Raw genomic sequence first — 11,704 nt, 5'->3', positions numbered from 1 at the left:
GTGTTAGAGTGCCTATTTGGAGATGAAGAACACCGATAGAGTAAGCATAACTCAATTATTCATTTTGTTAAGTTTGCATTACAATTTTAGTTTATTGATTGTGATCATCCTCCAGTACATTCATGAACTAACTTACTCATCAGAGTGGATTCGTCGTACAATGCCCCCCATTTACCTTGCTTCTATGTAGTTGCAGGTTGACATATGAACTTTCAGTATTCAACCACATCACTTAGTTTTCAAAATTTTGACTTCATCGTGAATTTAGAGTTAACCTCTAAGAAATTCTAAACTAAATTTTACAAATTTTATGAAACCTTGTTAGGATGGTAACGTATCAAGTATAAACTGCTAGCTTTTCACACTTGGATTTCAATCTTAAGAGCACCTTTAATAGAAGTAACAAGCCTTTGTTACTCATTGGTGTCACCTATGCAAAAGTAACAAACATAAATAACAACCACTATAATTCTTTGTTACTTCTATATTTTATGGGGCACACTTATCATAAAACACTGTATATTCACTCGATTAATGTATATTGCATAGATTGAGGGACTAAAATAGACTTTTACGGCACAAAGGCACATTTTTTAGGGGCTAACACAGACTTCTGCAGAAAAGTGGGAAAGAGAATAGTTTGTTATAAATTTTGGTAACAAACCAAAATTAACAAAGTATTATCAAAATTAGTTCCACTAAACGTGTTGTAATAAATTTTTCCCACATTTACTCATTTAAACATCTAAATTAGTTTTTAATAAATGTTTTTTTTATCTTATTATAATTAATTTTAATAAGTGGATATTTAATTATTACAAACATTTTTTTAGTAATGGTAGATTTTCCATCATTGTAAGTTCAATAATAAGCGGTCTCATTTCCGTTATTAAAACAATTAGCAAGGTAACGTTCAACAAGGGGTCCATAAGGGACTTTTCCACTTATTAAAAGCTTTTATTAAGGGTATTTGAACTTTTAATAACGAATTTTCCCTTACTAAAAGCCATTTTTTTTTGTAGTGAATTAAATCAATTAAATATTTTAGTCAAAGCAATTTGATGTTCAAATTTATCACCTAATTTTCAAAAAGATTGACTCCGTTGTGAATTTAGAGTAACTTCTAAAAGATTGACTCCGTTGTGAATTTAGAGTAACTTCTGACAATTTCTAAACTAAACTTTACAAATATTACCAAACCTTGTAGGATTGTAATGTGTCAAGTATAAACTATTAGCTTTTCGCACTTTGATTTTGATTTGAATCTTAATAAACTTCTCTCACATTTATTTATTTGACTTGAAATTCAAATTCAAACTTTTGAGACCATAAAATCGATTAAAACATTTAGTCAAAACAATGTTCAAATTTTTCACACAAAGTCTTTAAAACTTTGACTTGATCGTGAATTTAGAGTTAACTTCTAACCATTTCTAAATTAAATTTTGCATATATTTTTTTTTCCTGAAAGCACAAATATTTTTTTTTGGTAAGAAGGGAAGAAAAAAAAACAAACAAACAAAAACCTAACCCGGGATCAGTCTAGGAAGACTGACCCCAATCCTATCCTCAAGAAGAGAAGGTAACAGAAAAGAAGGAGGAACGGAAAGGGTAGAAACACCTAACATCCCTCCATGCCCAGCAGCTGCCAAGCGATCCGCCACGCGGTTTTGCTCCCTATAAATATGGGAGAAGGTAAGAGAATCGAAGGCAAGACGAAGCCTCAAGATGGCTTTAATGAGATTCTGACTCTTAAGACAAACAGCCTGTCTATCCGAAATCCTGTTGATAGCCTCCAAATTGTCAGACTCCACCGAAAGTCTTTTAACACCCATGCGAATGGCGAGTTTAATGCCAGACAAGATCCCCCAGAGCTCCGCAGTAAAGGAGGAGCCCGTACCTAAGTTATGGGTAAACCCAGCCAGCCAGGTGCCACCAGCATCCCGAAGAACTCCACCAGCAGCAATTCTGCCATTACTAAGGCAGGAGCCATCCGTATTCAACTTGACAACCCCTTCCATGGGCTTCCTCCAACCAACTAACTGGATCTCTTTAACCGGGGAGTGGTGAACCAGGGGCTCTCCTTCAAAACTCTTTGTAATAACAGAGAGTTTTTTCGAGAAGTAAAACCGGAGGTCAGGAATAAAGCACAAATATTAATAAACCTTGTTTTTTTTTGGTAGGAAAGGAAAAGAAAAAATAAAAAAACCCCAACAACTAATCCGGGATTAGCCTAGGAAAGCTAACCCCCACCCGATCATCCGACAGCAGCGAAAAAAGGAAGTCCGGAGGAGAAGAGAAGATTGATACTCCCAACATCCTCGCATGACCCTCAGCAGCAAGGCGATCTGCCACCCTATTCTGCTCCCTGTACACATGTCCAAAGATGATGGTATCGAAGGAAGAACACAATCTTTTAATCTCTTTAACTAGGTTTTGCTGCCTAAACACATAGCCTTATTATCAGATATCATTTTGACCGCTTCAAGGTTGTCAGATTCCAAGAGCAGCCTTTTCAAACCCAGATCTTTGGCCAGTCTAAACCCAGACCCCAGAGCTCAGCAGTAAAGGAAGATCCCACCTCTAGATTCTGAGTAAAGCCAGACACCCATTTACCATCAGCATCTCTCAAAACCCCTCTATTGGGACTTAGTACTAATAGTTAATGAAATTATAGAAATAGTTAAACGATTGTCACTTTTTTTTGAAACTGCACCATTGGGACTTAATACTAATAGTTAATGAAATTATAGAAATAAATTTTGTTATATCTTTTTAGACAAACTTATAATATTACAATTATTTTTGTAACTTTTGATTGGATGATAAACATTATAAAAATGTCCAATACACCATTGTGAGGATCGTAACAAGCTTATAAAAAGGAGGAATACCTTCACTTGTAATGGCAAATTTGGGCCCACAGAAGATAGAGTGCTCTTCATAAGGGTTTCTTTCCCTTTTTTCATGTCTTTTTTTGAACCATTTTTAGTAAATTTGTATTTTTCATTGATGTAAATTTACCATCACCGAATTTAAATCAAATGTAACTTTCCATCTAGAGATAAAACACCACTATAAAGAAAAATTATTTTTTGAGTGAAACATGAACATAAATTGTTTATTTCTTCTAAATTTTGATTTGTAAAGGTACTTTTTTTTTTTGATAATCTATTCTAATAATATAGAAGAACATATATTTTCAGCAACATCAACAAAATACATTAAAATGCAAGTGTACTATAGCCATTTTTTTCATTACTCTATTTGTATATAAGTTTCATATCAGTATGTGATTCTCTCTATATGACAAGTTCATATAACTATTTTTTTCATTACTAATTGTTAGAGATAATCTTTCATATTATCTTTACGATAACTACCACTATTAATAGAGATAATCACATCAATTATACTTGTACTCTTAGTCTCAGTATTGTATCAGGTTTATACTTAGGGGTGTTTGGTTAGCTAAATTTAAGATATGAAATGAGAGTTAGAATTGATTATTCTCTTTGTTAATGTTTGGTTAAACAAATATAATTTGAGAATGATATTCCCATTCCCCCAACTACGAGAATAGTTGAATCCCTCTTTTCTCCACATTAATCAAATTTCATTCCCATTCCTATTGATTTATTAAAAAAAAACAAAACAAAAAAAAGCATTACATACATACCATGATAAGATCCAGATATTATCCAAAGACGAATCATAAAGCTTCATGTAATCGAAGGACCTAAATAACACTTAGACATCGACAGTGACTGGAGGTCCGCCACCTAGATGGCGTACAGAGCAAGTCATCCGCCATCAGAGATCAATGATCTAAAAGATACGCCTCATGATGATCAGATATCTTAAAGAGGCTCACAACCGCCATATCTTGGGAGACCTGCCGTCCAACATTGATCTGCCCAAAGGACGTCTGTGCCGTCTTCCTATATGGAAACCGAAACCATTGATGACAAGTAATAGCTCCATAAATGAGCTAACGATCACACTTGAATGAACATAGTAACTACAATTAAAGTGACATTAATGGAAGGCTTTCTAGTTACTAGGTCGATGGTTACAACTATTTTAGTATAAATAGCCTTATATCCCAAGGCATTGAGGTACATATTCTACACTATACTTTGTGCTTACAGTTTATCATTATTCTATACTTTACTGACTTAAGCATCAGAGTACCCCCGACCAAACACAACGGTGCCCCCACAGGTGAAGCTCCGACGAAAGTTCATTCGTAAGTTATCATACCCCATGTTTTTTGTTTTTGGGTAAACAACCCATGTTTTTAAATGGTCATTAAGATTATGGTTATTTTTTTTACAAATGATGATTATATTATATATTAATGTATCTATATATAGTAATGTTTATTTTCTTTGAAGTTATAATACCATTTTTTTAAGATTTACAGTAATAATAAAAATAATCAGTAAAAACCCATTAATTTTATTTAAAAAAAATTAGATTTTTTATAGTAATAGATGATATAATATTTTTTATATTAATTTTATAATAATAATTATTTATTAAATTTATTGTATTCATTCCGATTCCAATCATTAAAGAACCAACCAATTTCAAAGAGAATAACAGTAACAATAATAGATTGGGCAAATTTGAGTTGGAGTCTGACTACCAATTTGAGATGAGAAATTCTAGACCTGACTTTTCCTATTCATAGCTTTTAAATGTTATTTCTGGTTGTATCAGTTTATTAGAGGAGTTAGATAATTGTTTGATCTCTTTCTCTAAGTATTCAACGAAATTTGGTGGCTCATTCTTTAATAAAAGTTTAAAGCTGTCAGTTCCAAATTAGTCACCTAAGAGTTTTTCTAGTGGATTGCTATTTACCACCCCTAAACTATTCATCACCGCCTCCGGATTGACACTTTTACCCTTTTCATTTTTTGAACTCAAAAACTGAAATTCCTTCGAAAATCAAATGCCCGAACAACATTCATGGCTGGACCACATAGTAAAGGAAAAGGACCAATGATCCTTCAGGTAAGTTTTTTTTGTTTTTGAAAATTAAATCGAAAACAGGAGTTCCGTCTCCGGATTCGGAGATGGAACTCATTGAAGTTTGCTTGGGCGGGTGATTCACACTGCCTATCCAGGGGCCGAACGGGTGAACTACCTATTTTCGGCATAGGAAAAACGGGTGAACCACCCATTACCCTAGGGGTAACAGGTGACACACCCGTTAGGCCCTAGGGGTAACGGGTGACACACCCGTTCGACCCTAGGGAGGGTGGTGTGAATCACCCGTTCCTCCATGTTTGTGCGAATAAATTATTAGCTCGAAACCATTCTCAATTGCAACGCTTTTAGCCCATGCAATAACTTCAGAGCTTATAAGGAAAATAGTGGCCGTAATGAAATGACCACTGTAATCAATCCCGTTGACATACCAATCTTCTAATGGTACATGAAATTAAATGAAATGCATAATAATTGTTAAAAATACCAATAAAACCGGACAAAAATGGACAATTCGGTAAATTTCAGCCCCCCATATACGAGGGTGGGTTAGTCACCCGCCAGCCCCTAGGGGCAGCGGATGAACCACCCGTTTGCCCTAGGGGAAAACGGGTGGAGTACCCGTCCACCTCTAGGGGCAAATGGGTAGTTCATCCTGCCTTAGCCTATGGGCTGGCAGATTCAATAAAATTCTTAGCGACTCCGAAAAATAAGTATTTGATTTGTTAGTGGGATCATGTTTGATATTATGGCTGATTTTTCTCCTTTTAAGTTGCTTATTAGATTATATAATAGGCATATGATGTAAGGTTTCAGTGTGCAGAACATTGACAGATTCAATAAAATTCTTAGCACCATGTTTTGTAACTAATTTCTTTTATACCTTTTTTTGAAAAAAATCCCAATAATTGGTATCAGAGCTTCATTGATCTTTAAGGGATCTGTGAGTATTTGAAAGAAAGCTCGATCATGGCTTTCAGAAAATGAACAAGTGGATGAGGGAATTTTCTTTGCCAAAATTCCAAACGGAAATATAAAAATTACTCAGTATGGTCATTGTGAGAAGCATGATCAAGAAGAAAAAGACAGTTGGCACAATAAGAAGCCTCAACATTTCAAATGCAAAAAGTTACAGAAGAAAATGTCAATTTGACATATGTTGTTGCTGAAGAATTAGTATGTTAATGTTGGAGAGAAGTGCTCCAATAATTGAAGGTGGATGAGAAGTGCACCGAGAAGCCATTTATGGTGAGAAGTGCACCGAAAAGCCATTTGCAGGGAGAAGTGCTCCAATTAGAAGATGATGATGTGAAGTACATCATATGTAAAAAAAAAACTTTGGATCAAGAGGGAATGTTGAGATTTTGATTTTTGATTCAAGTTATTTTTGACCAAGTCTAGGTTAGTGGTTCCTAAAAATAAGTATTTGATTTGTTAGTGGGATCATATATGATATTATGGTTGATTTTTCTCCTTTTAAGTTGCTTATTAGACTATATAATAGGCATATGATGCAAGGTTTTAGTGTGTAGTACATTGATAAATTCAATAAAATTATTAGCACCATGTTTTGTTACTAATTTCTTTTATACCTTTACTTGAAAAAATCCCAACAAATGGGTGGTAGTTGTAACTGGGTAAATTTCATCAATGGTATACAACTTTTGGCTCATTTCACACTTTGGTGTACAACCTTCAATTTGTCTCACTAATATATACGAACTTATAGGCAACCTCTCACTTTGGTGTATAGCCGGTTAAAATGACTGGTCAACGCCAGTCAACGCGCCACCTCATCCATTTTCCATCTCTCCCATTAAAAATGTGGGACCCATGTCTTAAATAATTACTAAATTACCCCTAATAATTGTCCCTTTTTTTATCTTTCCCTTTCACCCTCTCCATCTTTCCTTTTTCCTGTAAATCTTTTCTCTTTCTCTCTGTCACTCTCTCTCCATCTTTCCCTTTTCCTGTAAATCTTTTCTCTTTCCCTCTCTCACTCTCATTCGTTTTCATTTTTAACTAAGCTCCAAATGTTTCTCATTTTTAAATTACAAAGCATCCTAATGGAAGCTCCAAATAAAACATATGGGTATTTTATTCTTGTCTTCTTTCCTATCTCGTCTCTTCCAATGGCAATGGAAGCTCTCTCATGTGGGAATTTTCCTTCTTATCCTTATTGTTTGCAAGTGAATTCAATTCCAGGATTCAAATCAAGAATCCTAACCAGTATTCAAAACCTTTGCGTCGAGATAAGCTTTCATTTTATTTCTCCCAGATAGAATGGTAATCTCAGAAAATCGAAGCAACGGGACCAAGCACTGGTTCAACTATAAAATAAAAATAAAAATTCACATTCAATTGAAAAAAACTTCGGTTTGGCAAAAGTCGCCATCTTGACAGGAAAACTTAAACGTGAACAAAAACCTGTATAATTTCAGTTCTCCATGGTTTATCTACCATTTTCTGCGATATTCTCGATTTCTCTGTCAATGTTATTGGCAAGAAGATTCAGGTCCTTGCTTGGAATTTTATTCCTCTAAAACATTCTGCAGGAGGATTTTTGGAGATTATCAAATGGGAGTTTTCAGGTTTGAGTACTAGTTCATTCACTCGATGTTCAAATATGGATTTTATTCCTCTAGCTTCGTGTTCGTCTTCTCCTCTCGATAACAAAGATAAAGAAAAAGCACGTTACCATGTTCACGGCCCAAATGATTCAATAAGCCTATTTCACTTGTTCCTTATTCGGTGCGACCAAATCTTGCAATCTCCGGGGGTTTATTGTACAAATTACGGCTTGTGAGTGTAAATTACGCAATTCTAAGGATTACATTGCAGTTTTGCATAATTTAGGTCCTAGATGCATTCCTCATTCATTTACAAAGCTGTTGTTTATATATTTCCATGGTTCTTTTTCGAGCTGGCATCCTGTGATTTCCAAGATTGTAGGGAACATTATCACACTGTTGGGGCTGAAAAAGAAGTTGGTTTTTATAGGAAAAGAGCAATCTCGTTTGATGTTTGTAACCACGGTAAATTCTGTTTTAGAGAGAGAGATGAGGTAGTGGAAGAAAGAAATTTAAAGAGAGAGGAAGAGGTTAGAGAGAGAAAGAAATCTTAATTGTGGGAAAGAGAGAAAAGAAGATAAAGATAGGGAGAGAAAAGGGTAAAAGAGGGAACTTATAAATTTGATTTATTTTTTTTTAATTTGTGGGTCCCACTTTAAGAATTATTTGAATGAAAATGATGAGGTGGCGCGTTGACCGGGTGTTGACCGGTCATTTTTACCGGCTGTACACCAAAGTGGGAGGTCACCTATAAAGTCGTATACATTAGTGAGACAAATTGAAGGTTGTACACCAAACTGTGAAATGAGGCAAAAGTTGTACACCATTGATGAAATTTACCCAGTTGAACTCTTACTTGATCAACAAGTCCTCAAAAACTAAATAGTGATGGAATTCTCCATTTTGAACCCCCAACGAATCAATCCAACTGACCAACACAAGAACCCAATTTCATGACAGTTTTTTCTCTGACTTCCAGCCCCTAATTTTTTAGTTTCGGGCCTCTAAATGCTTTCTAATAACCAATTTTCAGTTTCCAATCATTCGTTTGTCAATTCCAAGCCCAAAAATTAACGTGTTTCTTGTCAAAATTCATAAAAAAACAATTTTTGCAACTCTTTAACCTTGCTGTCTAGTCACCTTCATTAATTTTTTTGGATCCCTTAAAGCTCGTTTTTGTCTGAAATTTTCTCTCTATTCTCATTCCCTATATGCTAACTTTAATTCTCAACTTTCGTTTTGCCTCAATCTGTGCCAGAAATCTCATTTTACAAGTCATTTTCAATCCTCAAAATCCATCCTTTTCAGAAAAAAATATGGATAATGTGCAAAAATATCCCTAACGTTTATAACCAGAAGCAATTTTACCCAACTTCTAAAACGGTGCAATTTTACTCATAACTTTGGCCACCAAGAGCAATTTTACCCATAACGTTGATAAGTTGGGTTAATTTGAGAATAATTCATCAAATTGTCTTCTCGGTCATTAATCTTCTCCTCTACACTTCATATATGCGTCATTTTATCACTAATTAGTAATAGATCACAAACATATTATTACACGTGAAAAAAAGTTCAAAAAAAAATATTGCATTTTGTAAGAGTCGCACAAAAAAATCAAATATTTCACAAAATTTAAAAATATTAATCTCTGAGTCGATTATTAAATCACAAAAAATATGAAATCTTTTTTTAGAAACAACGGATATGCAATTGGTGCAGAATAATGAATAAATTTTGTGTGTTGTATAATGAAGTCTGAAACTGACAAAACTTGCCAACGTTGGGGTAAAACTGCTCTTGGTTGCCAATGTCAAAGATAAGATTGCATCATTTTAGACGTTAAGGGTAAAATTGCTCCTGGATGTAAACTTTACGGGTATTTTTATACTTTATCCCGAAAAATATGTTTGTTCTGCAATTAATTTAGTTATCTTGTATAGAATTAGTTTCAATTGTAATTACTAGTTTTGCACCTTAACACTTGTAATCAAACAATTTTATATCAATAAAATGGACGTTTTCCAAAACCCTTGTGTCAATTTTCGCTTTTAAATTTCATTTATTTTACTCGTGGTAGCCATTAATTATCTAGCTAAGCTTTTATAGTGGAGCTAAGAATCCAAGAGGGATTTTTTTTTTCAATCCTTGTGTCCTTCGACAATCGTTTCGTTTAGAATTTAAATTTTTGCACTCATAATTCATAACTTTAACCGTCAAACACAAACGGGAATTAACTTTCCTAGCACGCCTGAATCGAATCCACACGTGATAAGGTTGAAATTAGTAATATTACGAAAATATAGCTAACAAGAAGACATTTATCTTTTGATTCCTTTATTATGTCTAGCTTTTACTTTAATCGTTTCATCAATTATGCTATTACATATTAGTTCTGGCTCTGGTTGATAGTTGTAGCACCATATATTAGTTTAGGGACTGCCAAAAATTTTCTTTATCTAGGCTAGACTTTGTATTCTTTATTGGTTTCTATAAGTTATTTCAAAGCTAAAACTAATTAAAGCGATGATCTTTATCTACTAGAAGAATTGCATAATTTCCTCTAAGTAAAAGTAAAAGAAAGATTATTATAGTGGTTGACTCAAACTCTGCATATTCACTTTAAATCCATGTTTAGAATTGGAAATTATATTTACATTAGATAAGCTAGTGGAAGCTTCCTCGACAAGTCATTTTACATCAGTAATAAAAACAATTAATCATAATTTTATCCAAAACTATAATTAAACAACCAACGGCAAACAGCGTGAACATCAAACATTAATCAATAATAAGTGAAACAAACAAACCCTAATTAAATTAGAGGCAGAGATATGTTTATTGATTTTAACAATTTGATAATAGTCAATTTAATTATGAAGCATTTACATGATTGGAACAATGACTCAATTGGAAGAACACCCAATCAATCCACACAAGTATAATAATTTAAATTATCAAATGACAAAAAATAATAATTTACCATTTAAATTAAAATTATACGCACAAACTAAAAAGAAAAAAGATTGTGTGGTGTGTACAGACTAAAGAGAAAAGATGATAGATTTGAAGGACATATTTGTAGCAACGATAAAAGCTATAAGTTGATTCATAACTTGGGGAAATATATAGAACTGATATAATCCAGAATGAACATTACATAATGAAAATACATGTTGAAATTAAGTAAAACACGAAAAAATAGACAATCATTACCTAAGCTACATTTTGGTTTGCCTCTGCTTGCATTTTTTAAAAGCTATAAGTTTTTTTCTAGGTTAATTGAGAGGTTGAAGGTACTAAAAGGACATGGGATAATGGCAGGAGGAGAAATAAGGCCAAATACAAAGATAATATGCGCTTTAGGCCCACAATCAAGGTCTACTGAAAAGCTTCTAAAAGCTGGAGTAAATGTTGCTCGCTTCAATTTCTCTCGTGGAACTCATTCCTATCATCAACATTCTATTTCACTTAAAGTTTTGTTTTGTGACAATGAAAATGGCTTAGTTCATTGTTGTTGTGAAAATTCTGCAATTCTTGGTGAGGAAAATTATATTACACCATCCTTCAAAACAACGATGGATCTAGGAGAGGAGGAGGGGTTTGAGCACCCACTGATCCCCACTCCCATTAATTTTGAGTTTGTTACTGATGCGTGATAAAATGGTACATATGTGCAGTGCAGATAACAAAATTCCTGACTTAGAATGCAATTTGATATGAAATTGACAAAACTTATTAATGTTAGCGGTAAAATTTCTATTGGCTGCCAACGTTAGGGAAAAAATTATATAATTTTAGACATTAAAAATAAAATTACTCATAATTGTCAATATTAAAGGTATTTTTTACAACTTATCTCATTGTTTTATATACATTTTATTAAGAAAGGGTAAACTACACCCATAGCCACTAAATTTTTACTCATTTTTATGGTATGACCAAAAAACTTCAAAACGTAATATAAAAGTCACTCAATTTTACACTTTGTGATATTATGGTCATTAGACTTTAACTAGCGTCTCAAAATGATGGTTAACGATCTCAAAATAGAAATATTTAACAGTTAAAGTTGTTTAAAACGATATTTACTGTGAAATCACATTTTTTTTTCAAAATCGCAATTTTGGAGCTTTTTC

The sequence above is a fragment of the Euphorbia lathyris genome, chromosome 9, assembly GCF_963576675.1.
Source record: "Euphorbia lathyris chromosome 9, ddEupLath1.1, whole genome shotgun sequence".
In the NCBI taxonomy this organism is placed as follows: Eukaryota; Viridiplantae; Streptophyta; class Magnoliopsida; order Malpighiales; family Euphorbiaceae; genus Euphorbia; species Euphorbia lathyris.
The sequence above is the reverse complement of the archived record's forward strand: the minus strand, read 5'-3'. Positions refer to the sequence as shown.